Below are 26267 nucleotides of genomic sequence, written 5' to 3' on the forward strand. Positions count from 1 at the left end.
TGAAGTGCAGCCCCTGTCCTTGTCCTCCCTGAAGCTCCTGGTGTTGGCACAGACCCCTCAGAGCCCCCTGGCAGTGCCCAGCCCGGGGGGATTTGCACCTTCCACCATGAACAATGGGCCAGAAGTGATGAATTTATTTAGAGATAAACCTGAACCCCAAACCCTGGGAGCTCCTGGGGGAGCCCAACTCTTCCTCCACCCTGATCCGTGCTGGGTCCAGGGTGGCTCTGGAAAGCCACGAGGGTTAAAAATCACAAACTGTCCCCTCCTGTCACCTCCCTGGCCTTGTTTGGTGTGGATGGTGAACGAGGGGAAAGCAGAGGTGTCCAACCTGCTGGGTTTTACTCCCCATGGGGCAGGAGGAACAGTCCAGAGCTCATGGCAAAGGAGATTCCAGGGGAGCATTCCGGCATTTCGGTTGATTTTAGGGATGGCAGTGGAACATTCCAGAGTTTTTCTTGGTTCTAGGCTTGTCAAACAAGCATTCCATTGTTTTTGTTGGGTTTAGGATTGCCAGGGGAGCATTCCACCATTTTTGCCAGTTCTGGGGTTGCCAGAGGAACATTCCACCGTTTTTGCCAATTCTAGGCTTGCCATGGGATCATTCCACTGCTTCTGCTGTTCTGGGGTTGCTAGGGGGAGCATTTCCCCATTAAAAAAAAAAAAAAAAATCTAGGGTTGCCATGGTAGAATTCCACCATTTTTGCCAGTTCTGGAGTTGCCAGGGGGGCATTCCACCCTTTTTGTTGGTTCTAGGATTTCCAGGGGAGCATTCCACCATTTCTGTCAGTTCTAGGGTTGCCATGGGATCATTCCAGAGTTTTGGTTGGCCCCACAGGGTAGGGTTTGGGGAATCTCAGAGACAAATTCCCTGCCCCTCCAGACAGGGATTTATTCCTGGGAACTTGATGCTACCTGAGGTCTGGAGGGATAAATATGAGATTCCATGCAAGCTCCCTCTTCAGTGTAGGGCATCCCAAACATCCTTTTTGTTGGGAATCTGGACAATTCTGGGGTGGAAAGCAAAGTCTTCATGATTCTGATGGGGAGGGTGGCATAATTAGCAGGGAACTGCTTTTGAGCTGTGTTTACACACGGGGTCATTGCCAAAAACCCAGGAGGAGTTCCCTCACTGGGAACAACATCTTGCAGCAGTGACAGGACAGTGTAACTCCGGTGTAACTCAGGTGTAACTCAGTGTTTGTATCCTGCAGGGAATGGCACTAATTCCTCAATTTTCCTCACCTTCCCCAGCAGATTTGGCAGATTTTTTTTTTCCCTTTCCAAATGAGAATTTCTCTTCCTGCAGGGAGGACAGGAATCCTCACACCTCCTCACCTCGTGGGCAGCACACCTGAGGGCGACCTGGTGAGATAAGAGGAGAGCTGAAGGGTTGGGAAGATTATGGAACCCATGGAAGTTCTGGAAAAGCCAAAAAGGAGCTGCAGGACCTTCTGCAAAAGAAGCCAAGGGAGACCAAGAGTGCATCTGAGAGAAACTGGGAGCTCTGTGTCCTCCTCACACAGGTGAGGTGATGAACAGAGCTCGTCCCACACAAGCAGTGACAACTCTGGTGCCTGAATTTGGGGGGTGACAGGGGTCTCCTGCCCTGGCACGAGGTGTCCCTGAAGCTGAGGGCTACCTGAACCTGAAGGTTGTGGCACTCTGGGGTTCCCAGACACAGCAGCAGCAGGAGGAGAACACACCTGGTAACACCAAGGATCTGCTCCTGAGCTCCTCCACACTCATGTTCAGGGAAGAAGAGCTCCAACCCTCCCCCAGAGGAACCACAGCTGAGCTGGAATCACAGTTTTATTGCTGCCTCTGTCCCAAAACACAAATGAAGAACTTTCATTCTCCATTTGCTGATGGCAGGAGTGATTTTTGCAGAATCTGCCCTTTCTCCCCCCATTCCTACCAAATTTTCCTTTGGGTGTGTCCACCCACTGCCAACATGTTTTTTCTTTTTCAGAATAATCTTCTGGCCTTTTTCCCCTGGATGTGATGGAAATGACAATTTTGCCAGGATGAACACGGGGGCAGAACTTCCAGCACCACCAGGGCCTGGTTTTCCAAACAGGCAGAGCTCCAGCATTTGCACAGATACCACAAAGGGAAAAACAAACAAGCCAAACCCAGAGATGGAGATGGACTGGTTTTCCACTGGAGACCAGAAATCCAGTCAATGGGAGAGCATCCTGGGATTGGCAAGTGTGCAGAGAGTGTGGAGTCATGGAATGGTTTGAGTTGGGAGGGACCTTAAAACCTGTCCAGCCCCAACCCTACCGTGGCAGGGTCAACTTCCACTATCCCAAGCCCCATCCAACCTGGCTTTGGACACTTCCAGGCATGGGACATCCATGGAATAATCTGTGCCAGGGCCTCCCCACCCTCACAAGGAACAATTTCTTCCCAATATCCCATCTAATCCTGCCCTCTGGCAGTTTAAAACCATTTCAGAGTACAAAGGTCCAGGCAGGGAGCACTGAGTTCCCCAAATTTACCAAGGTGGACATTCAGATCAGAGATTTACATTTCTTTGGCCACACATGTGAAAAAATTACCCCATTTATCACAGGAAACGCCACCGGACGGCTCTGACCCGCTTCCCTCCAGCTGGGCCCTACTGGAAAGCACAGAACACTCCTTAGGAAGCAGGTATCAAAAATGGGACAGTACTGGGGGGGACGTGTGGGGTTAAAACACCTGCTTGGAGGAGATACCAAAGGGAACGAGGGAAGGGGGAGATGATGGAGGAGAAATGCCTCAAGAAGGGAGCACAGGGATGCCACATCCATCAGCCATGCCAGGAAAAGTCATTCCCTCCCCACGCAAACCCTCGGGGGGCATTATAAACGTTACGGATGGGGACCTGGGAGGGAAATGGCACTAAAAGAAAAGAGACACCTGCCTGGAGATCATCTCTGCCGGGACTCGAACCCGGAACCTCTGGATTAGAAGTCCAGCGCGCTCGTCCATTGCGCCACAGAGACCTCACCGTGAGGGGAGCGTCGGCTCCAGAACTGAAAAATCCACAGCGCCGCAGGGTCCGGCAGAACCGGCACCTCCCCGGCACGGCAGCACCTCCAGAGCCCCCTCCCTGCCAGGGCCAGGCAGCAATAATCCCAGGGATGATCCATATCTCGCTCGGCAGCAGGGATGCAGCAAAAACCTGGATGCAGGCTGGTATCCGCCTCTCTGGCAACCTTGCCGCAGCATCCCCGGCGCTCTGGGCAGAGCTAAATCCTGGAGCAGAGCTCGTCGCTGCATCTCCCTCAGCATCATCACAGCATCCTCCTCACTGCAGAAGGCAAGGGATAAAGATGAAAGAGGATTTAGCTCAGTGGTGAGGGGAGCTCTGCTTGTCGGGGTGAAAAAACCGCTGAGAAGCTGAGGTTTGAGCAGAGGAATGAAAGGGAAAGCAGCTACCATGGGTTTCCTTTCAGCAAGCTGTCAATCAGAGGTTTAATGAAGAAACATTGTGCCTCTTCTGTTGGGGAAAAAATGAAGACAGATGTCAAAACAACAGGAAAGGTCCATTTACAGCCACTGACCTATTAACAATGGATCAAACTCTGGCACAGAGTCCTCGCTGGGAACGGCGCATTTGGAATCCCCGAACGGAACAAATTTCAGGCTGTTGTTCTCTCCCAAACACACCCTCAGTTCCCAGGAAAGGGGAGATGGTAAGTGCAATCCAAGAAGAGGAATTCCCTGACACAGGGAGCTTTTGCCTCGAGGTCAATGTGACCTGAACCTCAGGCAGCTCTTCCTGGCAGAGAACAGCCCAGAGCAGGAATAAAGAGGAGATTCACCCCCAGTGGAACCAGACCGTCAGAACTGAGGATAAACCCCCCAAACAGCCGTGTTTGGACAATGAAGATCACACCACGTGTGCTCCACCTGCACAGGACAAGCTCCTGCTGCATTCCTGCCTTCCTCAGTGCCTCTCCTTCCTTCCTCAGGCTGGGACACCTCTGTGCTTGTGGCTAAAATCCCATTCTGTGCCAAATCCCTGCTTCCCTCATGGGCTGGCAAAGACCTGACTTCTGCCCAAAGCGAGCTGTGAAGTTGTGTGGTGCTGAAGAGAAGAGGCACAGCACTGACAACCTCAGCACACCTAATGCAAACCCAAAGGATTTGGTTGTCCTTTTACTCATGGAAAGCTTCCCGGTGGTCTTGACAAGTAAAATCCACCTTGGAATGGTGGGAAAGAAGGCAGGGGTTGAACTTCTATCAGAAAAACCCTTCCTGCTGCAAAAGATAACCCAGGAAATTGATAATCCTTGAAATAAATCCTTCTGTGAACCAACTGTGATTACACTGGGACCTGGAGAAAACTCAAAGTCTAGAAAACACCCATCTGCAGGGTGACCAAAGGCTGTGTTTAAAAATGTCATAGAAAAAAAATCTTAGACAAAGGTAAAAAGCTCTAAAGGATGAGAAAAATCTCCCACAGCCTGTGACTGCGTGCTCCTCCTGGGGGATGAAGACACCAGCTTTCAATATGATTTTGGGAGGCTGCACCTCAAGAGTGACTTCTTTGAAGTCAGCAGCAAGCAGAAAATCTGGAGATGATTAATTAAATAGCACAAGCTCTCAGAAGAATGACTGTGGCTCTCTGGGCAGCCACATCCCTGGAATCAGAGGCTTGAAGGAATTCCCCCTGCCTGGAGCTCCCCTCAGCCCTAATTGCACCAAACCCAGGAAAAGACCAGGAGTTTGAGCATGTCCTGATGAAAATGCCACATTTCTGTCAGGGGAGAACCAGGGGCTGCAGGGATGTGCCAGAGGAGCAGCAGCACTCCCAGGAGAGCACCAGAGCATCATCCTCATCCTCATCTTCATCCCAACACGCAGCTCTAGAGGCCTGGGGACACCTGCCAGGTGTTTCTGTACCTTCAATAACCCTTCAGCCTTCCCTGAGGTCCCAACTGTCCCTCTGCTCTTGGAGATGTGACAAATTTGGGAAGCAGAGACTGGAGGCAGCAGCACAGGAGCCACCAGGCTGGTTTTGGTGCATCCCATTCTGTGGGAAGAGCATGTCCTGAGCCAGGAGAACATCCCTGTGAAATGTGTCAGGAGTGAAAAAGCTGCCAGCTGTCCCCCAGCTCATCCTTCCAGCCTCAAATCATTTCCCACAGACAGCAAGAACATGAGCCACCAGCAAGGATGCAGTAGCCTAGAGTGAACCCAGAGAATTTACCACCTCATGAACACCTGGGAAAGGCCTTTGGGAAGATAAAACTCTGAGCAATTTGGTGACTGATGGAGCTTTCAGATCCACATCACTTAAAGCTGCTCCAGGGCAGCATCACCAGCGCTGGGAGATCCGGAAATCCTTTGCACACTGAAAGAAACAGCAACAGAAAAACCCTACAGAAAGTCCCTACAGAAATTGCTACAGAAAATCCCTACAGAAAGTCCCTACAGAAATCCGTACAAAAATTCCTACAGGAAGTCCCTACAGAAGTCCCCTACAGAGCTGGGACTGCTCTGTGGTATCCAGAGAAAGGTTTTACAGTACAACTATAAATGCAACCACCCAATTCCCCAATAAAACCTTTTCCAAGAGCCACCAAGCTGTGTGACTTGAGGCCAAAAATCCACTTTGAACAGTGTGATGGTGCAGGCTCTTCCAAAAATCCTTACAATAGGTAAATTGTTATTTTCCCCTAAATTTGTAATGCCTTTTTCTTCCTTTGCAAGCCATTTCAGCAGCACCCAAAAGGCACCCACGTGTCTTGTTCTTGGTTTTATCACACATATTTTCAAACCCTCCAGTGCCTGAGCCTTGCTTAGTCTATGGGACTGGGCTCATTTAAAAAACACTTATTAGGAACTCCTGCATTTTGATTCCCTGAAATGATCATGTGAGACACAGACACATTTTTGGGAGGTTTTGCCATGGGCTGGCATCGGTGGCTGTGCCAAAACTTGCTGGGTAAATGGCTGATTTTCCACCTCTTTGCTATTTTGCTAAGCTTTCAGTTAAAATACAGCATGTGGTCTTTTGAAAAGCAGCTCAAAATGATTTTTTTTTGCTGGACATCAGTCCCCAGAGGGGATATTTTCACATCCCAGGTTGAAGCAAAAACCATCAGGGATAAAAGGAGTGGAGAGAGGCTGTGATGTTCCTGGGGAGAATGCTGGATCTCAGCCACAAACTGAAAAATTATAAACGGGCCTTGATTATAGATTTGAGGGATCCAGGGTGATCCTCTGGGTGGGAAGGGATCCAGGATCCCCCATGGCCAGGGACACCTTCCACTATCCCAGGCTGCTCCAGGCCCCATCCAGCCTGGCCCTGGACACTTCCAGGGATGAAGCACCCCTGGAATAACCCGTGCCAGGCCCTCCTCACCCTCACAGGGAGGAATTTCTTCCCCAAACCCCACCTCAACCTCCCCTCCTTCACTTTAAACCCATCCCCCTTTGTTGCACTTTTCCAAACTCCCTCTCCGGCGCTCTTGGAGCCCCTTTAGGCGCTGGAAAAAAATTCCCTTCCGACCCCCGCCGCCCCCTCCCCTGAGCACTGCAGCTTTCGCCCGTTTTCCTCACCGGAATCCCCTCGCCCGGGCGGCTCCTCCGTCCCCTCACGCCCCGTCCCGCGCAGGCCGCGCCTCACGCTGAGGGCCGCTCGCTGCTCCCCGCGCTCGGCTCACGGTGCGCCCGGTGTGCTCCGTGTTCCCCGGTGTGCTCCGTGTTCCCCGGTGTGCTCCGTGTTCCCCGGTGTGCTCGGTGTTCCACGGTGTGCTCCGTGTTCCCCGGTGTGCTCCGTGTTCCCCGGTGTGCTCGGTGTTCCACGGTGTGCTCGGTGTTCCACGGTGTGCTCCGTGTTCCCCGGTGTGCTCCGTGTTCCCCGGTGCGCTCGGTGTTCCCCGGTGTGCTCCGTGTTCCCCGGTGTGCTCGGTGTTCCACGGTGTGCTCGGTGTTCCCCGGGCTTGCTTCCCGGTGTTCCCCGGTCTTCCCGGTGTTCTCTGGACTTAGTTCACGGTGTTCCCGGTGTTCCTCGGTGCTTCTCGGTGTTCCCCGGGGTTGTTTCCCGGTTTTCCCGATGTTCTCCGGTGTTTCCCGGTGTCCCTGGGGTTGTTTCCCCGCTGTTCCCGGTGCTGTTTCCCGGTGCTGTTTCCCTGGATTGTTCCCCGGTGTTCTCGCTTATCCCGGCGTAGTTCCCCGGTGTTCCCGGCGCTCCCGGAGCAGGACGGGCCCGCGGAGCTCGCCGCGGCTGCAGGCCCGGCCGTGCCCCGTCCCGCCCCCGCCGCGCTCCTTTGTGCCGCCGTCCGGCCCTTTCCGCCGGGCCCCGCCGGGTTTCCATGGGCACGGGCCGGACAAAGGGCCGGGCAAAGGGCCGGGAGCGGGGCCGGGCAAAGGGCCGGGAGCGGGGCCGGGAGCGGGGGAGCGGGACCGGGGAGCGGGACCGGGAGCGGGGGAGCGGGACCGGGGAGCGGGACCGGGGAGCGGGACCGGGAGCGGGGGAGCGGGACCGGGAAGCGGGACCGGGGGGAGCAGGACCGGGAAGCGGGGCTGGGACCGGGGGAGCGGGGCCGGGAGCAGGACCGGGGAGCGGGGCCGGGAGCGGGGGAGCGGGGAACGCGGCCCCTTCCCCGGCTCAGGAGCCGCGGGGAGCCGCTGGGAGATACTGGGAGAGACTGGGATCTGCTGGGATCTGCTGGGAGAAGCCGGGATCCACTCGGGGATAAGGGAATCCACTGGGGGATATGGGGATCTGCTGGGATCTGAGTCGGGCCCTTGGGATCTACTGGGACCTGCTGGGATCCACTGGGATCCACTGGGGGATGCAGGGATCTGATGGGAGCTCTTGGGACCTGCTGGGATCCACTGGGGGATACTGGGATCTGCTGGGATTGCATGGGAGCTGTCAGATCTGCTGTGATCCACTGGGAGATACTGGGATCCATTGGGGGATATTGGGGTCTGAGGGGATCTGCTGGGATCCAGTGAGGGGGTGATGGGATCCACTGGGAGATACTGGGACATGAGAGGATCTTCTGGGATATGCTGGGATCAACTGGGGGAAGCGGGATCTGCTGGGAGATACTGGGATTCACTTGGATCTGAGAGGAGCATTTGGGATCTGCTGGGATCACCAGGAGAATGCTGGGATCCACTGGAGTCTGAGAGGAGCTGTTGGGACTGGCTGGGATCCACTGGAGGTGCTGGGATCCACTAGAATCTGACAGGAGCTATTGGGATCTTCTGGGACCCTCTAGGATCTGCTGGGATCCACTGGGAGATACTGGGATCTGCTGGGACACACCGAGTTCCTCTGGGACCCACAGGGACCCGATGGGATCCATTGGGATCTGTTGTAGCCCACTAGGATCTGCTGGGATCCATTGGGAGATGCTGGGTTTTTTGGGGGGACCTGCTGGGACCCTCTGGGATCCACTGGAATCTACTGGGACCTGCTGGAATGTTCTAGGACTTTCTGGGATCCATTGGGACACGCTGGGATCCACTGGCCTTCCCTGGGATCTGCTGGAACTCACTGGGACCCTCTGGGATCTACTGGGATCCTCTGGAGTTTGGGGTTTCCCCCCCTCAAATTCCCAGGAAAACCAGGAGGTTTGGGGGTTCCCCCCCCACTCCAATTCCCATAAAAATAGAGGTTTTGGGGTTTTCCCCTCAAATTAGCAGGAAAAGCAGGAGGTTTGGGGTCTTTTATCCCCTCAATTATTGGAAAAAACAGAGGGTTTGGGTTTTCCCCTCAAATTCCCAGGAAAAGCAGGAGGTTTGGAGTTCCCCCCCACCTTTTTTCCTGGAAAAAAACCAAGATTCTCCAATTTCCAGGAAAAGCAGGAGGTTTGGGGCTTTTTCCCTCAAATTCCCAGGAAAAGCAGGAGGTTTGGTTTTTTTTTCCCCTTGTTTCCAGGAAAAAAAAATCCAAGATTCTCCAATTTCCAGGAAAAACAGGAGGTTTGGTTTTTTTCCCCTCAAATTACCAGGAAAAACAGGAAGTTTGGGTTTTTTTCCTCCCTTGATTCCTGGAAAAAAACAAGATTTTCCAATTCCCAGGAAAACCCAGGAATTTGGGGGATTTGTTCCAAGTCTAAAACTCCCACCTGCTCAGTGTGGGGCACATCCAACCCCACTCAGGGGGTCAATAAAGGGAATAGAAACCAGGCTGGGACAAAAATGATGCATTTAATGATGAGATTTCTGAATTTCTCACCTGCTGACCCCAGAGCTCTGCTCCAAACCAATATTTACTCCTGCTCTGCAAACTCAGGGAGTTTGGGGTGCTCTGCATGTGAACATCAAGCCTTGCTGACAGCTCAATTTATCACAGAGCAGCTTTTAGGGTTTGGACTGGGCAGAATTTCCCCCCCTCGTCGCTGGTTGTGTTTTATTCCTGGTGAAAAATCTCCGTGGAGATTCCCAGCGACAGCAAATTCCCTTTGCATTCCTGGTGCACACTCAGGCAGCCAAGCAAGGCTGTAAATAATTGAGAACCCATCATTTTCCCTTTGCAGCCCTCACCAGAACCAGCCTGCTTTGCTCTCAACAGCAAATATTTAGTGAGGTAATCAATCCAAGGGACCGAAAAAAAAAAATCTTAATTTGGATAAGAAAATTCAATGTTTTTCCCCCAGATCTTCTCTTAGATTATCTCTGGCATCCATCCTGCTGTTCTCAGGGTAGGTGCTGTAGCAGGAGATAATTATGAGGATCACAGAAGCAGTTCAATTAACTGCAGCTAATGCTTCTTATTAGCATTTTGCTGGGGCTTGTGGAGTTTTTCAGCTGAAACAGATAAACAAGCTCAAACATTCTCACAGGAAAGCTCAGACAAAAACAGAAACAAAGGGCCAGGAAGAACCCAGAGCAGCTCTGGCTGCGAATCTCACAGCTCTCAGGGCGTGCGTTTTGGAGCTGCACACCTGGCCAGGAGCAGCCACGGGGCACAAGGGGCAGCTCAGAGGTGGGACACGGTGGGACAGGCTGGGACATCCTCAGGGACAGCCCTCGGGCCACTCCCCCCTGAGTTCCAGCTCAGGAACTCCTGTCCCTGGCCTCACCTGCCCCAGGTGTGCTCCCATGGGAACCAGGCAGTTCACAGCTCCAGACTGTCCTCCCGGGTGGGGTAGAGCTGCCCCCTGCCCATGTGGCATCACCTCAGGGACAGGTGGCACCTGGAGGTGCTGTCACCCCCCAAGGGAGGTGTCCTGGCGTGTCCCTTGGAGCGGGATGGCAGGAGGACACGGAATTCCACACCCCCTGTGCTTGGGGACACGTGGGGTCACACATGTCCATGTGCTCAGACAGCCCAGGAGTGTCCCCAGGGCCAGGATGGGCCAGGACAGTGCCTCAGGTTTTGGGTTTTGTGTTTTTCAGACTCTGTGCTGCTTTAGTGTGTGGGTCTGGGCTTCGTATTATGGGATGGTGAGCTCTCTACACAGAGCAGGGAGACAAAACAATTCCTTCTCTAGCTGGGGACCAAGGACAAATGATCCAAACCTCAGGCCCAAGAGCACAAACCACGTGGGCTGAAGAGAGGAAAACAATCAGGATGGGACTGCATGGGCTAAAGCTGGAATTGGACAATTAAATCCAATATGCAAATGGAGCAGAACTTATAAAAGTGTGAGACCCCATGACCAGTTGTCCATTTTTGTGACCATTTTGGTTCATCTTGGGTGTAGCCCTGGCTGGGCTCTGGTGCTGCCCAAGGTGATCTATTGATTCCTCCTAATAAATCCCTACATTATTAATTAACTCTGTGTGGTCTCTGTTCTAGGTCAGAAGTTGACAAAAAACAGAAAAATTCTTAATTTGCAAGGAATTTTTGCATCATGTATGAGATCTATGAATATGCAACAGGCTGTTGCTTTTAGGGGTTGTTCCTTTGTTCTCAAGGCATGGTTTTGGCAGCTCAGTGCCCAAAAACATCCGGACATCCGTAATTCTTTGCTTTTTATTGTCTCGTAGTGTCCTAATCCTCACTGTCCACATTTTTATTACTCTAATTTTATTCCTATTTTTAATAACGATTTTATTACTAATAGACTTTTAAGATTTAAAAAAAAAACACAACAAAACAAACAAACAAAAAAAACCCCAAAAAACCCAGTGATCAGTGTTTTCCACAGAATGAATTCCTTACCAGGTGAAGAGCTGTCAGTGGATGATGCAGAACCAGGCTGCCAGGCAGGGACTGCAGAGCTTCATCATAAATGATGGGCACGGCTTTTCCTGATGGGAATTCTCCCTCACAAACACGAATATAAACACAAATTCTCTCTCACAAACACCAATAAAAATTCCAAACAAACCCACGTTGTGCCAGAGGGGACAGGAATCTCCTAAAGGAGGAATTCCATTGGAATGGCATCAGTCAGGTGGGGAGCAGAGCAGAGGAGGTCCCAGGGAGAAGCAAAAATCCTCGCTCTGGCCAAGTGCCAGGAAAGTGGGAACGGCTGGAGTGGAGTTCAGTCAAACCAGCCACCACTAATGGACAAATTAGCAATTGCTCGGAGCAGTTAGGGCACAAGCGCTTCAGAGGACATTGTGACAGCCCATGGCAGTGCAGGGAGTGGTTCCTGCGGGCAGAAAGGGTTAATCTGGGGGCTGGGAAGGTGTGGAGGTCAGACACAGCTGGATCTGGAAGGATCTTGCACCATTTCCCAGGAGTTGTTCCTGCCTCGAGGGATCCCAAACAACGCCCAGCGACTCCTTTAGCCCCTGGCAGCAATTCCCACTTCACCTCGGTGAAAAGACTTCCCCAGATGAGTTTGCAGCTCTGGGGCTGCCACCTGCAGAGTTGTTCCTGTCACTTATTCCCACTCCTCTCTTCCAGAGCAGCATTTTTCCCTTCCTTAAAGCTGTCGCCACCATGGGCTCCACTCTGGCCCCAGCTGGAATTTCTCCACAGGGGAGTGACTTCTGGCACCTTCCCACCCTGCAGCTCCCCAAATACCCACAAAAAAACCCAAATATGGGTTGGTGAACCCCTCTGTAAAACCCTACAGCTGTTTTTGGACCTGTGACCAAGCCACACCACCCTATTTTTGATACCTGCTGGCTCTGCAGGCCCCCTGCTCACCCCAGTTCCTCAGGGGAGGGATTTGGGTCGTTTTCCTGCCTTTGTCCACCCTTCCCAGGAGTTTCTCAGATGCCCCAGGGGTAGCAGCATCTGTCAAAGCCTAGAAAAATGCAGCTTTTTTCCCCCTAAAGATATTTTGGAGAGGATCACTGTCCCAGCCCAGCTCTCCACAATCAAATATCCTTGGGATGTGTCAGAGCAGAGTCCCTTACCCCTGGAGCTGCCAAAGCAATGGGAAGCCCCTTGAAGAGAGGTTTGATGTGGCAGCCTGGAGCTGATAAGCCATTGATTTCTTCTCCTTTTTGGGCTGGAGGAGATTGTCAGCCCAGGGACACAATAGCAAGGCAGGGATGATAACAGCCCAGGCTGGTGGAGGATCCTGGCAGGCAGCCCCAACAGCCCAGGGTGGGATGTCCAGACAAAAACATGCTTCAATTTCTCTTCCCAGACTGAGACATCCCAGATAAAGCCTTATCTGGCCTTCTCTCCAATCAATGAGATGCTCCAGCCTCGCTCAGCAGGGCAGCAACAGCTTTATCACAGCAGCCACGGATGGGGAATTTGTCTAAATCCCCAATATCCGAGGCCCAGAGGTGCCTTGGTGTGTCCCTGGCACGGTGGCAGTGCCAGGCTGGAGCTCCAGGGAGCCTGAGGGTGCCAGCCCAGCCCGACCTGGAGATGCCTGCATCGGGAATTCATCAAAGCAAAGGTAAAAACACCCTGGGCTCACCTGGGCTGCCCTCAAATATTTCACTGCTGGGTTTCCAACGGTGGAAACGCCTTTTTCCTTTTTCCTTTCCCATTTTCTCGCCCTTTTTCCTTTTCTGCCCCAATTCCAGCTCTTTCCCGGCTGCCTTCGAGCAGGAGAGGGCAGCAAATCGCTCCACTGGAAGGGAGGGAAAGCAGGTCGGGAGAGCACGAGGTCTCCATTTGGGGATGTTTTGCTGTTTGCTGTGGAAATCTTCAGTCAGAATCGTTTTCTGTTGGTCTCGAGGGCCTGCTGCAACCAAAATGCTTGGATCTGTTCCCACCGGATCTTCCCAAAATTCCCGGATTTTTAAAGGATGCGATGCAGATGATGCTCAAGTTTTGAGTCCCAGACACCTGTCCCTGACCTGAACTGGTTTTTGCAGCCTTGTGCTCGCATCTCCAGCAGTAAATTGGGAATGTCAGCTATTCCTTGGCAAAGGGACCGCATCCTTTGAGTGGTTTTCAGCCCGTTTTCAGTCGTGAATCCACCTCTCAACCCATTTCCAGGCACAGAGAAGGGACCATTGCCCAGGGGCTCCTGCTGGGGACACCCTGCTCTGCAGGACCTGAGCCCCCACAGCTCCAACTCCACTCCTGAGCCAGCCCGGGTGTGGAAAATACCAATCACTGGTTTTTTAAAATCTTAAAAGTTTATTAATCATGAAATAGTTATTAAAAATAGGAATAAAATTAGAGTAATAAAAATGTGGACAGTGAGGATTAGGACACTACGAGACAATAAAAAGCAAAGAATTATGGATGTCCGGATGTTTTTGGGCACTGAGCTGCCAAAACCATGCCTTGAGAACAAAGGAACAACCCCTAAAAGCAACAGCCTGTTGCATATTCATAGATCTCATACATGATGCAAAAATTCCTTGCAAATTAAGAATTTTTCTGTTTTTTGTCAACTTCTTCCCCTTAATCCTGGTGGTTCCATAAAGATGGAGAGAAGGTGGAAGGATGTTTGTCTTTTCTGATAAGGAGGCTGTAACTCTTCAGGTTTCGTGTCGCTGTTATCTCTGTGCAAAGAGTTTCTTGATTGTCTTATCCATTTCTTGAGCTAGTAAAAAAATATCTTACATCACAGAGTTTCTATTTTAACATTATGTTGTAACCTAAAACTATAACACACTACTTAAAAAGGATTAATACAGTATTACAAAATATTACAAAATACAAAATAATTAATACAGTAACACAAAATTACAAAATAATATTCAATGTAATATTTGCGAAGAGCCAATCATAAAATAGGCATTTTTTCACACCAGGCATGTTTAAATATCAGATGTGGGATGTTTAAATGCCACGTGTGGTGATCCCCTTGCATTCCTGCCTGCAGGATTCCCTGTCAGCATCGAGACAATTCCAGAGCCTCAGTGCCTCCTGCAGGGGGGCAGGAGCTCAGCTGAGCCCTCATCACCAGTGCTGGGAGAGTCTCCTCCCAAATTAAACAACTGCAAAGTCGATGTTTCCAGTGAAATCATCAGGTTTTGGGGTTCTGGTGCTGTTAGAGCCACTGGTGAGGAGTGGGAGTGGAGGTGGGATGGGAGGTGCCCCTTGCTCTCCACCAGACCCTGATCTCTGAACTAAAAAAGAACCAGACTATTTAAAAAAATAATAAACAAACTAAGAAATTTAATTTTTATTTCTTTACATTATAAAACAAAAAAAATCTAAAAAAAATTAATTTTAATTCCTACTACTTTTTTTCTTTTAGTTACTATCAATAAAATTTTCTTTATACCCTTTTAAAATTTTAAACCTGCTTTACCTTTCTCCTAATCCTATCTTACAACAATAACAACAAAAAAAACCACACTAATAATTAATCAACACCAAGTTTGGATGCCGAAATTCACAGAATCAAAGAATCCCAGAATGGGTTGGGTTGGGCTGGGAGGGACTTTACACATCACCCAGTGCCACCCCTGCCATGGCAGGGACACCTCCCACTGTCCCAGGTGCTCCAGCCTGGCCTTGGGCACTGCCAGGGATCCAGGGGCAGCCACAGCTGCTCTGGGCACCTGTGCCAGGGCCTCCACCCTCCCAGGGAGGAATTCCCTCCCAATATCCAACCTAAATTTCCTCTCTTTCCATTTGAAGCGGTTTACCCTTGTCCTGTCCCCCCATCTCTGCTCCAGAGTCCCTCTCCAGCTCCCGTGGAGCCCCTTCAGGCTCTGGAAGAGGCTTTGAGGTCTCCCTGGAGCTTTCTCTTCCCCAGCTGAGCACGCCCAGCTCTCGCAGAGCAGAGCCCTGGGATCCACTCTGTGCCTTCCTCCTTCTGGAGCGACACATCCTGGGATTGCTGCCTGCTCCCATCCTCTCTGTGCAACCCCGACCCTACAGACACCCCACTGACCCCACATTTACCCTCCACGCTCCTCCGGGATGAGCTTCCCAAATCCCACCCCTCTAATTTGCACGTTTCCCCGAGACAGCTTGAAAAACTAAAAAGAGAAAATAGAAAACCCCTGAAAGTTCAACTGAAAGTACTACAGAACCTTCCTGGGTGGGAGTAGCTGAAAATAGAGCTGCCTGCACACACCCACCCCCCTGGCTCGTGCTTCCAGAGCCATCTCCAGCTCCTGGGTTTGTATTTATAGCCCAGCAAGCCAGGAGCTGGGGGATTGTGCTCAGCACGAGCAGGGAGAGGAGGCATGAACCCACCAGAGAGCTCATTTATCTCATTTATCCCTGGAATTCCTTCTGGGAGCTCTGCTCCGAGCAGCAGCAGCAGCAGGTCCCTCCATCGATGCCACTGACCAGGATCCTGCTCCTTTGGGAGCCCAAGCCAGATAGACCAACCTAAAATGAGCAGGATCCTGCTCCTTTTGGATGCCCAAACCCATTTCCCTTCACTGGAGAGGGCTGAAACCACCAGAGGTGTCTTGTCCTGCTCATTGGGGAGTGGAAAAAAATACTTGGGACCCCTGAGGCCTGAGGGACTGCTCACAGCAGGGAAATGCCCACGAATCCAGGGAAAAGCCAGCTCGAGGCACACAGGTGGTTGGAACCTCATTCCCCAGGCCAGGGCTCCTCTGGTTTAGGCTGGAGCCAAACTGAGGAGCGCAGCTGATCCCTGGATGCAGATCTGGGCCGTCCTGCCAGCTCCGAGAGGGCAGATTTGCAGATCTGCAGAGCAAAGCGGAGCTTAGAGCTGAGCCCAGGCTCAGCAGTGCCCGGGGGTTCCTAGGTAAGCGCCAGCTCTGGCAGTGTCACTGCTGTTGTCACTTTATCAGCCTGCTGCAATCTGCTTTTCTGCTATATTTGCCTGTTTATAATTAGCCCGCTGGGTTTGCTGTTCTCTCGGTTTTCTTATCTGGTTCCTGACAGTTTTCGAGATGGCTCCATCTTCAATCTCTCCTGTGCTTTAAGAAAAGAAACTCTTCTCCAGCTCCCTTTGAAGCTCAGCACTCCGGGGAGAGTGCCAGGAGACAGGCTTTGCGCTCCCAGAGAAAGGGACAATTAGGTGGCAGCAAACATTTAATTATCAAATGGATTGGTGCTTCTCACGCTGCCTGCAGTTGAGCAGGTGCCTCACACGCAGGATCCTTCAAATATCAGATGTGAGGAGCCTTTGAGAGCTCAGCCAAACGAGCTGATGAGCACACTGAGGCTGTGAATGAGGCAGGAGTTTTCAGCACAAGGCTGGGAGAGGCTTCACACCTGCAGGGAGCAGCTTCCAGGTCACTGCACACCTGGCTCGGGGCACAGGGGACCTGCTCCTGCCTGGAAAAGCCTCCATGGATGCCACTGACCAGGATCCTGCTCCTTTGGGAGCCCAACCCGAAGGGACCAACCCCCAAATGAGCAGGATCCTGCTCCTTTGGGATGCCCAAACCCATTTCCCTCCACTGGAGTGGGCTGAAGCCACCAGAGGTGTCTTGTCCTGCTCACTGGGGAGTGGAAAAAACATTTGGGACCCCTCAGTCCCTGGGCAGGCTGTGGGGTGTAGGGTGGAGAAGGTCTGACCAATTCCCTGCCATCCACTGGGAGCTCAGGGATATTTCCCTGGATGCTGAGGGGAGAAATCCCAGCCCCAGGATGGAGAGGAGGATGAGACAGATCCCCTCTGTGAATTTTAGAGACAAGGCTGCCAGAGCTCCCAGAAAAGCTGTAAACAAAACCTGAGTTTTTCCAGGAAAACAGCAGCATGATCCGGATGCAAAGCAGGAAACAGAGGCACAAAACTCCCTGCAGCTCTGTTTCATCCCAGGATGATCTCGGAGGTCTTTTTCTGTGGAGTCTTTGCCTTTTTGTCAAGGATTAAATGTGTGAGATGGCATTTTTCGTTTGGACTCAGATATTTATTAGTTGTTATTTATATTACAGATTTACAAACTGTGAGTTCTATAGCACTTCACTCTAACAAACTAAAAATGTAGCCTTATTTCTCTCTCCACAAGGCCTTTTAAGGATAGACTGTTTAATTAAGAAATGACACCTAAATTATTTTTACTTTTGACCCAATTACTAACTACCCGTGGCCTGTAATGCCAGACTTTTTAATCTAATTATACAAAAGCACCCAAATCCATGGAGAAGAAGGTGAAGGAGAAGGAGAAGGTGAAGGAGGAGGAGGAGAAGAAGAAGGTGAAGAAGAAGAAGGAGAAGAAGAAGAAGGAGAAGGTGGAGAAGGAGAAGGAGAAGGAGAAAGAAGGAGAAGGAGAAGGAGGAGAAAGACAAGGTGAAGATGGAGAAGGAGAAGGTGAAGAAGGAGAAGGTGAAGAAGGACCAGGCTCTGCCCCAAAACCTCCATCCTGCTTTATATATATTACTATATTCTAAACCCTTAAACTCTAAGTTTTCCACCCAGTGATATCACACACTTCCAATCAACTCCACACCCATAATCTCAGTTCTATCATTCAGTTTTGGAAGCCTTCTCCACAGCCTCAGGTCAAATGCAGTGCTCTCCAGGGAGCCAGAGTCTGTCAGCACAGAAAGTCCAAAATTCTCAGTAACCAGGGTTCCAACATTTTTCAACCTAAAAAATTTAAAATTCCATCTTTCTGTCTCAGACATCCCAGCACCAGGAAGAGGGGCCACAGCACCACCTTGTCCCTGTCCCTGCCCAGGTGACACCCCCTGAGCCTGCAATTCCAGCAGGAATCATCCTGGGACCTTCACCAAGCACCAGGCAGGAATTTTTGCCAACAAAAAAAAAGAGCTTCTCCCACTCTCCGCCCCCAGTTCCCTCCTCAGCTCTGCCACTCCAGACTCCCCAGCCCTGACCATCTGCACCAGGGCCAGGCCAGCTCTGGGAAATGGGAAAAGAAAAAAAGAAAAAAGATTGATTAAAGCAGGCTGTTAGAGCCACTTCCTAATGCAATTTCCCAAACATTTTGTGGTTCGTCTGGGAATTTCTGCTCTCGCATCTTGCAGGGAACAGCACATCCCCAAGACAGAGGGACAGGCCTCACGCTCCGCCTCATAAATCCACGCTGACTTCCCAAGTCTCATCCTTCAGGAACTCCATGTCCCTTCCTGCATTTCCTTTTTCCCACTCTCAGGGTGGCGATGGATTTCTGGTGCTCCAGACCAATCCTGTGGTCTCCTCGCTCCTGCCAAAGCTGTCCCCGTGCCTGGAACGCCAGCTCTGCTGAGCTGTCCTCCTCCTGCACCATTCCAGGCTCAAATCCTGTCCTGAGTGTGGTGTGTTCCACCTCCTGCTGCTTTGCTCCGTGGATGCCACAGCTGAGGTCTCCACCCAAGCCCAGGTCTCCTGAGCATTGCAAGGCAGCAGGTTGAACCACACCCAGATGTGGTGGCGTTTTTTTTTTTGGTTTTTTTTGTGTTTGTTTTTTTTTTTTTTTTTTTTTTTTTTGGTTTTTTTTTGTGGGTTTTTTTTGTGTTTTTTTTTTTTTCCCATTAAGTGTCAATTTGGGCTTTACAAATCCCACCAAACACTCACCTCCCTCCTGATGGAGCAGCAGGGCCACGAAAATGGGGAAGAGTCTGTAAGGGGAAGGTCTGGAGTGGCTGAGGGCACTTGGTTTGTTCAGCTGGAGAAGACACTGAGGGGAGACTCAGCTTCTCCTGAGGGTCAGCTCTGCTCTATGACCAGGACAGGAGCCAGGAAATGGCTGGAGCTGTGCCAAGGCAGGGTTTAGGTTGGATTTTAGGGAAAGGTTCTTCCCCCAGAGGGTGATGGCACTGACCAGGGAATGGTCATGGCTCCAAAGCTGCCAGTGCTCCAGGAGAGTTTGGACTCCACTCCCAGCACAGGGTGGGGTTGTTGCGGTGGCTGTGCAGGGCCTGGGGTTGGACTCCATGATCCTTGTGGGTCCCTCCAGCTCAGAAAATTCTGTGATTTCAGTGCTTGGTCTCCCCTTCAAATTTCCAAACCTTCCCAGACAGTTCCTCTCCACCACCTCCTAGGAAAGAACCCAAACACAAGCCCTGCCTTCCAGGTGCCCTTAAATCTGATTTTTCAGCCCAAACCGAACTCATCTGAGGCTCAAAGGCCAAAATGGGCTCCTGCTGCTGTGGTTCCACCCCCGTTTGCTTTCTGCTGCTTCAGACACACGCAGTTCCCAGAGAGCCAAATCCCTTGGAGACGGAGCACGGGAGCCTTGCTCATGGCTGGAGAGTGCAGCTGAAGCAAGGCATTAATTCCACTTACAGGATGAAATTGGCAGCAGAGCAACTGAATTTTCCGTCCAGCTCTAAAGTGCTCTCAAAGTGATCTAATTTATCACTGCGGCAGCAGCAGCAGCCATTCAAAGGCTGTCCCAGCTCCCTGCCTCTGCCGTGGCGTGAGGAGATGACTTCAGCAGCAGATGGATCCAAATTCTTTGTCTGGCTCCAGCTCCTGGGTCCTCACCAGACCTCGGCTCTGGCAGACTCGAGCCTGGGTTTTGTGCTTCATCCTGTGGATCCATCCACAGGATGAGGAGCAGCCTCAGGTTGGACATCAGGAGGAATTTTGCCATGGGAAGGGTGGTCAGGCCTTGGAAGGGATGCCCAGGGGGGTTTGGAGTGCCCAGACTCCCCAAACCACCTGGAAGTGCCCAAGGAAGGTGTGGAGGTGGCACTCAGTGCCCTGGGCTGGTGACAAGGTAGGGAGTGGGCACAGCTTGGACTCGATGGTCGTGCAGAGCTTTTCCAACCTCAGTGATTCCATCATTCTGTGATTCTTGGAATCCAGGATCTGCTCAGAGGGGATTTCACATACACGTGACCAGTGTGGCTCCGGTGTGGCACCAAGGAGCCCTGCGGGGTTGTGAGGGGTGAAATCTCTTTTCCTGCCTCTTTCCTTGAAGCAATGATAGACCTTAGCAAAATATATAATGAAAAAAGGCTTTTGTGTAACTAAAAACAGCGTAAGGCCATCCACTGACCGACCTCTAAGTGATAACCATGACACAAACCAGGGCACCAGAGGACAATCGTTAAAATGTTAAAATGGTTAAAATGTTAAAATTGTTAATTGTTAAAAAAATTGTTAAAATCGTTAAACAATGTTAAATTTAAGGAGGACACACTCTAAGTCCTTATCAGAGGGTGTGAAACAGCAGGATGGAGACACAAGAAGAAATAAAATCTACCTGAAGAAATAAAATAAAAATATACCTGAGGAAATAAGGATATAATCTAGGTCTCCTGGATGCTGTGATGAGGTCTCCTGGATGTTGAGGTCTCCTGGATATTGTGATGAGGTCTCCTGGATGCTGTGATGAGGTCTCCTGGATGTTGAGGTCTCCTGGATATTGTGATGAGGTCTCCTGGATGCTGTGATGAGGTCTCCTGGATGTTGTGGTCTCCTGGATGTTGTGGTCTCCTGGATGTTGTCACGAGTTTAAGCTGTCACGGGCAGTTCAGGAGCTCTTCCCTTCAGCTCCGTGCCAGCTCCACAGGAGCACCAGGAATCCAGAGCGTCCCTCAGGACTGCCCGGAACAGCTCTGCCGTGGCCAGAGGCTCCTAATTATCCTGGTCTGCAATAATTAATTGAAATGAGGATGTACGCACGCGATGTGAAAATGAAGCGACGTCAGGACATCTTCCCCCTGGGATCAGAGGAATTTTCTCCTGGCTGAACCAGGCTGGAAAGGAGCAGAGACAGAGCTCAGGCTCTGATGTTGCTCACCCCTGACTCAGCCACACTGAAAATACAAAAAACAAAAAAACCAAAAAAACAGAAAACCCCCCAAAACTGCGAGCCAAAGGAAAAGGGGCTTTTTGGGGGGTTTTGTCTGGAGGCTTTAGGAGTTGGTCCCCAGGGGATCCAAACCTAGAGCAGAAAAGGTGAGGAGCTTGAATTAGCTCAGGTGTCAGCCCCAAAGCAGGGCTGGGGAATGGCCATGGAGATGTTTTGCCGTGGCCTGAGTTGGAAGGGACCTCAGAGGAGATCCAGTTCCAACCCTCCCACCATGAGCTTCCACAAGGGACCTGCTGCTCCAGGTCCTGCCCCAGATTTCTGCCCCCAGCCTTTCTCAGGAGCTGAGGGAAGGGGGTCCCTCACCTGTCCTCTTCTATGACATTTCTAAATCAACATTTCTTATCTCCAAATTTACATACAAACACATACTATATAAACCTTCTGTCAAACTTTAAAAATTCTCTACAAATCCATTTCCCACGCTCACCCCCTCCCCAGCCCCGGGTGGTCACTCCCAGACCCCCCTGACCACAGGAGCACCCCAGCAGAAGCCACTCCGTGCTTTTCCTTGGCCGCAAAGGTGGGGTTTGGACACGTGGAGAGGGGGCTGGAGGATGAGAATTCAGAGCTGGAGGTGTCACCAAGGTCCCCCAGCAGAAATGAGTTCATCCCCTGGCAGTTCCTCATGTCTGATTCCCTTGAGACCCAGCAGGGGTGTCCTGGGCTGCAGGATAAAAGTGTGTTCTCTTTGCCATCTGTCAGGGCTGGGGCAGTTCTCTGCTGTTCATGGGGCAGTTTTATCTCTCCCACAGCCAATCCTCCCTCCAGGAGATCTCTCCTGTTAATGGGTCATTAATTATTAATTATCTTCTGTTCATGGCCAGTGAGTGTCCCTGCCTGGCTGAGAAAATTCCATCATCCCATGGGGAGATGCTCCAGGGGGAGGAGCCAAGCATTCCTACCTGGATACAATCTGAGATTTTGGGACACCACAGCAGCCTGTGCCCACTGCATTCCCAGAGGAGCAGCTTTCTGCCCCACTGCATTCCCAGAGGAGCAGCTTTCTGCCCCACTGCATTCCCAGAGGAGCAGCTTTCTGCCCCACTGCATTCCCAGAGGGAGCCCAGGCCCATCTCCAGCAGCCCTGGAGCTCCAGAGGAAAACTCCAGCCTTGTCCAGGATCCCTGCTTCAATAAAACCACATTTGTCACTCAAAAAAACCTACAGCCACCATGGAATGGGACTGCTGCCACCACCCTGACCCACAGGCTGCCAGGGCAGAGTCTGGCTCTGTCAGTATTTTTTTGTTGTTGTTTGTACTATTGCATTTGTAATTTTAGCTTTCCTTGTAAAGAACTGTTATTCCTATTCCCATATCTTTGCCTGAGAACCTTTTAATTTCAAAATTCTAACAATTCAGGGAGAGGGAGATTACATTTTCCATTTCAGGGGAGGCTCCTGCCTTCCTTAGCAGACACTTGGCTTTTCAAACCCAGCAGGGGCTCTGCCAGGAGAGCTCAGACCTTTGGGGAAATTCATCAAATCCCACTAAAGCTTTTTGGCGCTCCAAGCTGCAGCAGGGTGGCTGTTGAAGGACAGTGGCTCCATCACCGCCGATGAGCCGTGCAGCGTTCAGCCTTTGTGGATTTTCCCACGTGCTGCTGGATTTACTGGGGACCTTTGCTGCCCTGAACCTCCCTCAATGGCTCCATCCATCCAGGAGAAACGAGGCAGCTGCAGCCTGCCCTGACTCCACAGGATTCACAGAATTCACAAGGAGGGGAAGAGAGAGGGGCCTGTCTTCCTTCTGGAAAAAAACCAATGACATCAAATTGCCAAATCCTGCCCAGATTTACAGCCCTGGGCTGGTGGGGGAGGCCTTGCTGAGCTCGCTGACCACTCCAGCAGCACCTCAGGTGTCCTCACCTGGGTCAGAGGTGCAACCACAGAGTGGCTGGGTGGGAGGGGACCTTAAAACCCATCCAGTGCCATGGCAGGGACACCTCCCACTGTCCCAGGTTGCTCCAAGCCCTGTCCAATCTGGCCTTGGACCCTGCCAGGGATCCAGAGGCAGCCACAGCTGCTCTGGGCACCTGTGCCAGGCCCTCCCCACCCTCCCAGGAAGGAATTTTTTCTCGTTTTCTCATCTAAATCTCCCCTCCTTCAGCTTAAAACCATTCCCCTTTGTTCCATCACTCCAGGCCCTTGTCCAAAGTCCCTCTCCAGCTCTCTTGGTGTTTGAAAAAAACCCCTTCCAACCCCTGACCCCTTCTAATCTCAGTATTACCCAATCTCAGCCCACCTTCTAATTTCTAATCTCTAATTTCTAATCTCTAATATTTCAGGCTTTCCCTTTTTTCCCTCCTCCATCTCAGGATTTTTTGCTCGCCCAGTCTGGCCTTGGACACTTCCAGAGGCGATGCTGAGCCCCTTCTTGGTCTGCTTCATATTTCCAGGGTGGTCACAGCTTTCTTCTTGGGATTTCTTGTGAGCAGCTTCCCAAACCCAAACCCAAACCCAAACCCAAACCCAAACCCCAAAACTCCCTGTTCCAAAGCCCGGGAGGGAAGAAAAGCAGGATGGACTGGCTGAAACCTAATTCCTTATTTAGAAATTGGCTCACCTGAGCCCCAGGATGAAACTGGGGACGATGCTCTGTGTGACACCAGGATGGAGCATTCACACTTCATTTTGCCCTCTATATTTCTCATTTTAAACCCCACCAATTTTCATCCCTGTCCTGTGTCGCTATTGGACACGAAATGAGTACACAGAAGGTTGGTAAGTTCAAAGGAGAAAAAGAGAAAGTTTTGTTTGGACATCTGGTATTTCTAGAATTCTAGAGATGACTGTAGATTGGAGGATGGAATTGCCACCTCTCCAACAACACTGGCTAAACCAACAGTCCATCAATTCTCTCCTCCCACAACGGAGAATGCAAAACAATCATTATTTACATAAACAGTGTGTGAGAACTCCAGTAGAAAAATGTAAACATTATCAGAAAGTGAAAGAAGTTTTATGAGAACTTTAAAACTTTCAAAAGAATTATAAAAGAAAACAAAACACTTTTAAAAATCAAAGCAACAGTCCTGGGACTGACTCCACAATCCAGGCCTGGAGAAGCTTCCCAAGTCCCTCTTAAATTTAAATCAGACATTTCTCATGGCTCATCTGCAGCAGATATTTCAGAGAGACACCCTGGGGAGGGATTGAATTGAGTGTTTGGAGATGCTTCAAATGCAGCCCCCAAAGCTGTCAGGGGAGGAAATGGGTGCAGGTTGTGCCATCCTAAGGTGGGCTTTGAAGGAGCTGAAATGAATCCTGAATGAACCCCACTGCCAGATGGAATTTAAAGGTGCAAAGAAGATAGCAGAGGCATTGTTTCCTGCAGGATGAGTTGGCCTGATGGATTCCCCTCCTTGTTAAATGTTTAAATCAGGGTTTGGGCTGAAAATTGCTTAAAAATCTTTCATCACCGAGCCTTTAGGAAATCTCTGTTCCATTAAATCTTCCCCCACTCCCGTTCATTGCTGGGTGCAGGGAGTCAGGGATCTCCCCTGGCTTTGCCTCCTTTCATTTTCCATCCAAATCCCATTTCTTGCTGCTCTGATAAGAATGGTTTGAGCTGGAAGGGAGCTCAGAAGAGATCCAGCCCCAACCCTCCCACAAGTAGCTGCTGCTCCAGGTCCTGCCCCAGATTTCTGCCCCCAGCCTTTCCCAGGAGCAGGGGACAGCTGAGGGAAGGAGTAAAACCTTTTTTATAATATCTAATTTAATACCTAATTTAATACCTAATTTAATACCCGATTTCTTAAACAGGAAGGGAGTCCCTCACCTGTCCTATCCTATGACATTTCTAAATCAACATTTCTTATCTCCAAATTCACATACAATCACACGCTCTGTAAACCTTCTATCAAACTTTTATCAAAAGTTTGTTTTATTTATTTTTCTATGTTTTACCTTTTTATTTGTTTTCACTGGACACGTTTGAGGGACAGCCAGGGACACTGAGGGACACCCGGGGACACTCAGAGACACTCATGGACAGCCAGGGACACCCAGAGACACCCAGGGACAGCCAGGGACACCCAGGGACACCCGGGGCTGAGGGCTCCTCTCACTGGGGCTCCTCTCCAGGCTGAGCAGCCCCAGCTCCCTCAGCCTTTCCTGGGCAGGGACCCTCCAGGAGCTCCCTGTCCCTGCTGTGCTGAGGGTCCCAGAGCTGGGCACAGCACTCCAGAGGTTCAGCACTGCCTGGATCACTCCCTGACCTGCTGGGAATGCTCGTCCTCACCCACCCCAGCACCCCACTGTCCCCTGGCTGCCAGGGCAGGTTGGTGACACCAGCCAGGTCCCCCCCAGCCTGGGCTGGTTGTTCCTCCTCTCTCCTGTCCCCTCTCCAGGGATTTTGTCCACTGGCACTTCCACATTTGGTGCTTCCAGCTTGGTCTGGGTCAGAGCTTCACATTTCCACCCCACACCATGAGCTCCCAGAGGCAACTCCTACTGTTTATTTTATTTTATTTTATTTTATTTTATTTTATTTTATTTTATTTTATTTTATTTTATTTTATTTTTAAAATTTTAATTTTATTTAATTTATTTTGTTTTATTTCATTTCATTTCATTCCATTCCATTTTATTTTATTTAATTTCATTTATCTATGTATGTATTTATTTATTTATCTATTTATTTTACTGGAAGCAGCTGGGCCATTCCTGCTGAAACCCCAAAATGGCTTTTTGGTTTTCTTCTCCTCCAGGAGCAACCCCACAGAGCAATGCCCTGTGTGAGCATCGATCCACACCAAAAAATGATGGGAAAAATGATGGGAGGAACCAGATCCTGACATCCCTGAAGGACTGAGCACCTCCAGTGGTCCCACCAGCTGGGGGAGAGCTGTCACCCCCCAAATCCAGGCTCGGCTCCCAAATCCCCAAATCCAGGCACGGCTCCTCCCAAATCCCCAAACCTCCAAATCCCCAAATTCCCAAATCCCAAACCCCCAAATCCCCAAATCCCCAAACCCCAAATCCAGGCACGGCTCTTCCCAAACCCAGCTTGGTGCTTTTAAAACCCCCAAATCCTCCCAAAACCAATTTGGTGCCTTTAAAACCCCCAAATCCTCCCAAAATCCAGCCTGGACTGGTTTTAAAAACCCAAATCCAGGCACAGCTCTTCCCAAAAACAACCTGGTGCATTTCAAACCCCCAAACCCAGCTTGGTGCTTTTAAAACCCCCAAATCCTCTAAAACCCAGCTTGGTGCCTTTCAAACCCCCAAATTGAGGCACAGCTCTTCCCAAATCCAACTTGGTGCTTTTAAAACCCAAAGTT

General features: G+C 50.7%; 1 long non-coding RNA gene and 1 other non-coding gene across 2 annotated transcripts; both read right to left on the reverse strand.

The window, feature by feature from the left end:
* Nucleotides 1–112: 112 nt before the first annotated feature.
* Nucleotides 113–7350, reverse strand: LOC128820575 (uncharacterized). Its single transcript, XR_008440915.1, has 2 exons — nt 6562–7350; nt 113–3301 (listed from the first exon to the last, which is right to left on the reverse strand). It is a non-coding gene; the product is annotated as an uncharacterized LOC128820575 (long non-coding RNA).
* On the reverse strand, nt 2920–2993 carry TRNAR-UCU (transfer RNA arginine (anticodon UCU)). The gene has a single exon. It is a non-coding gene; the product is annotated as a tRNA-Arg (tRNA).
* Nucleotides 7351–26267: the final 18917 nt, after the last annotated feature.

The sequence above is a fragment of the Vidua macroura genome, chromosome 29 (genome assembly GCF_024509145.1).
Source record: "Vidua macroura isolate BioBank_ID:100142 chromosome 29, ASM2450914v1, whole genome shotgun sequence".
NCBI lineage: Eukaryota > Metazoa > Chordata > Aves > Passeriformes > Viduidae > Vidua > Vidua macroura.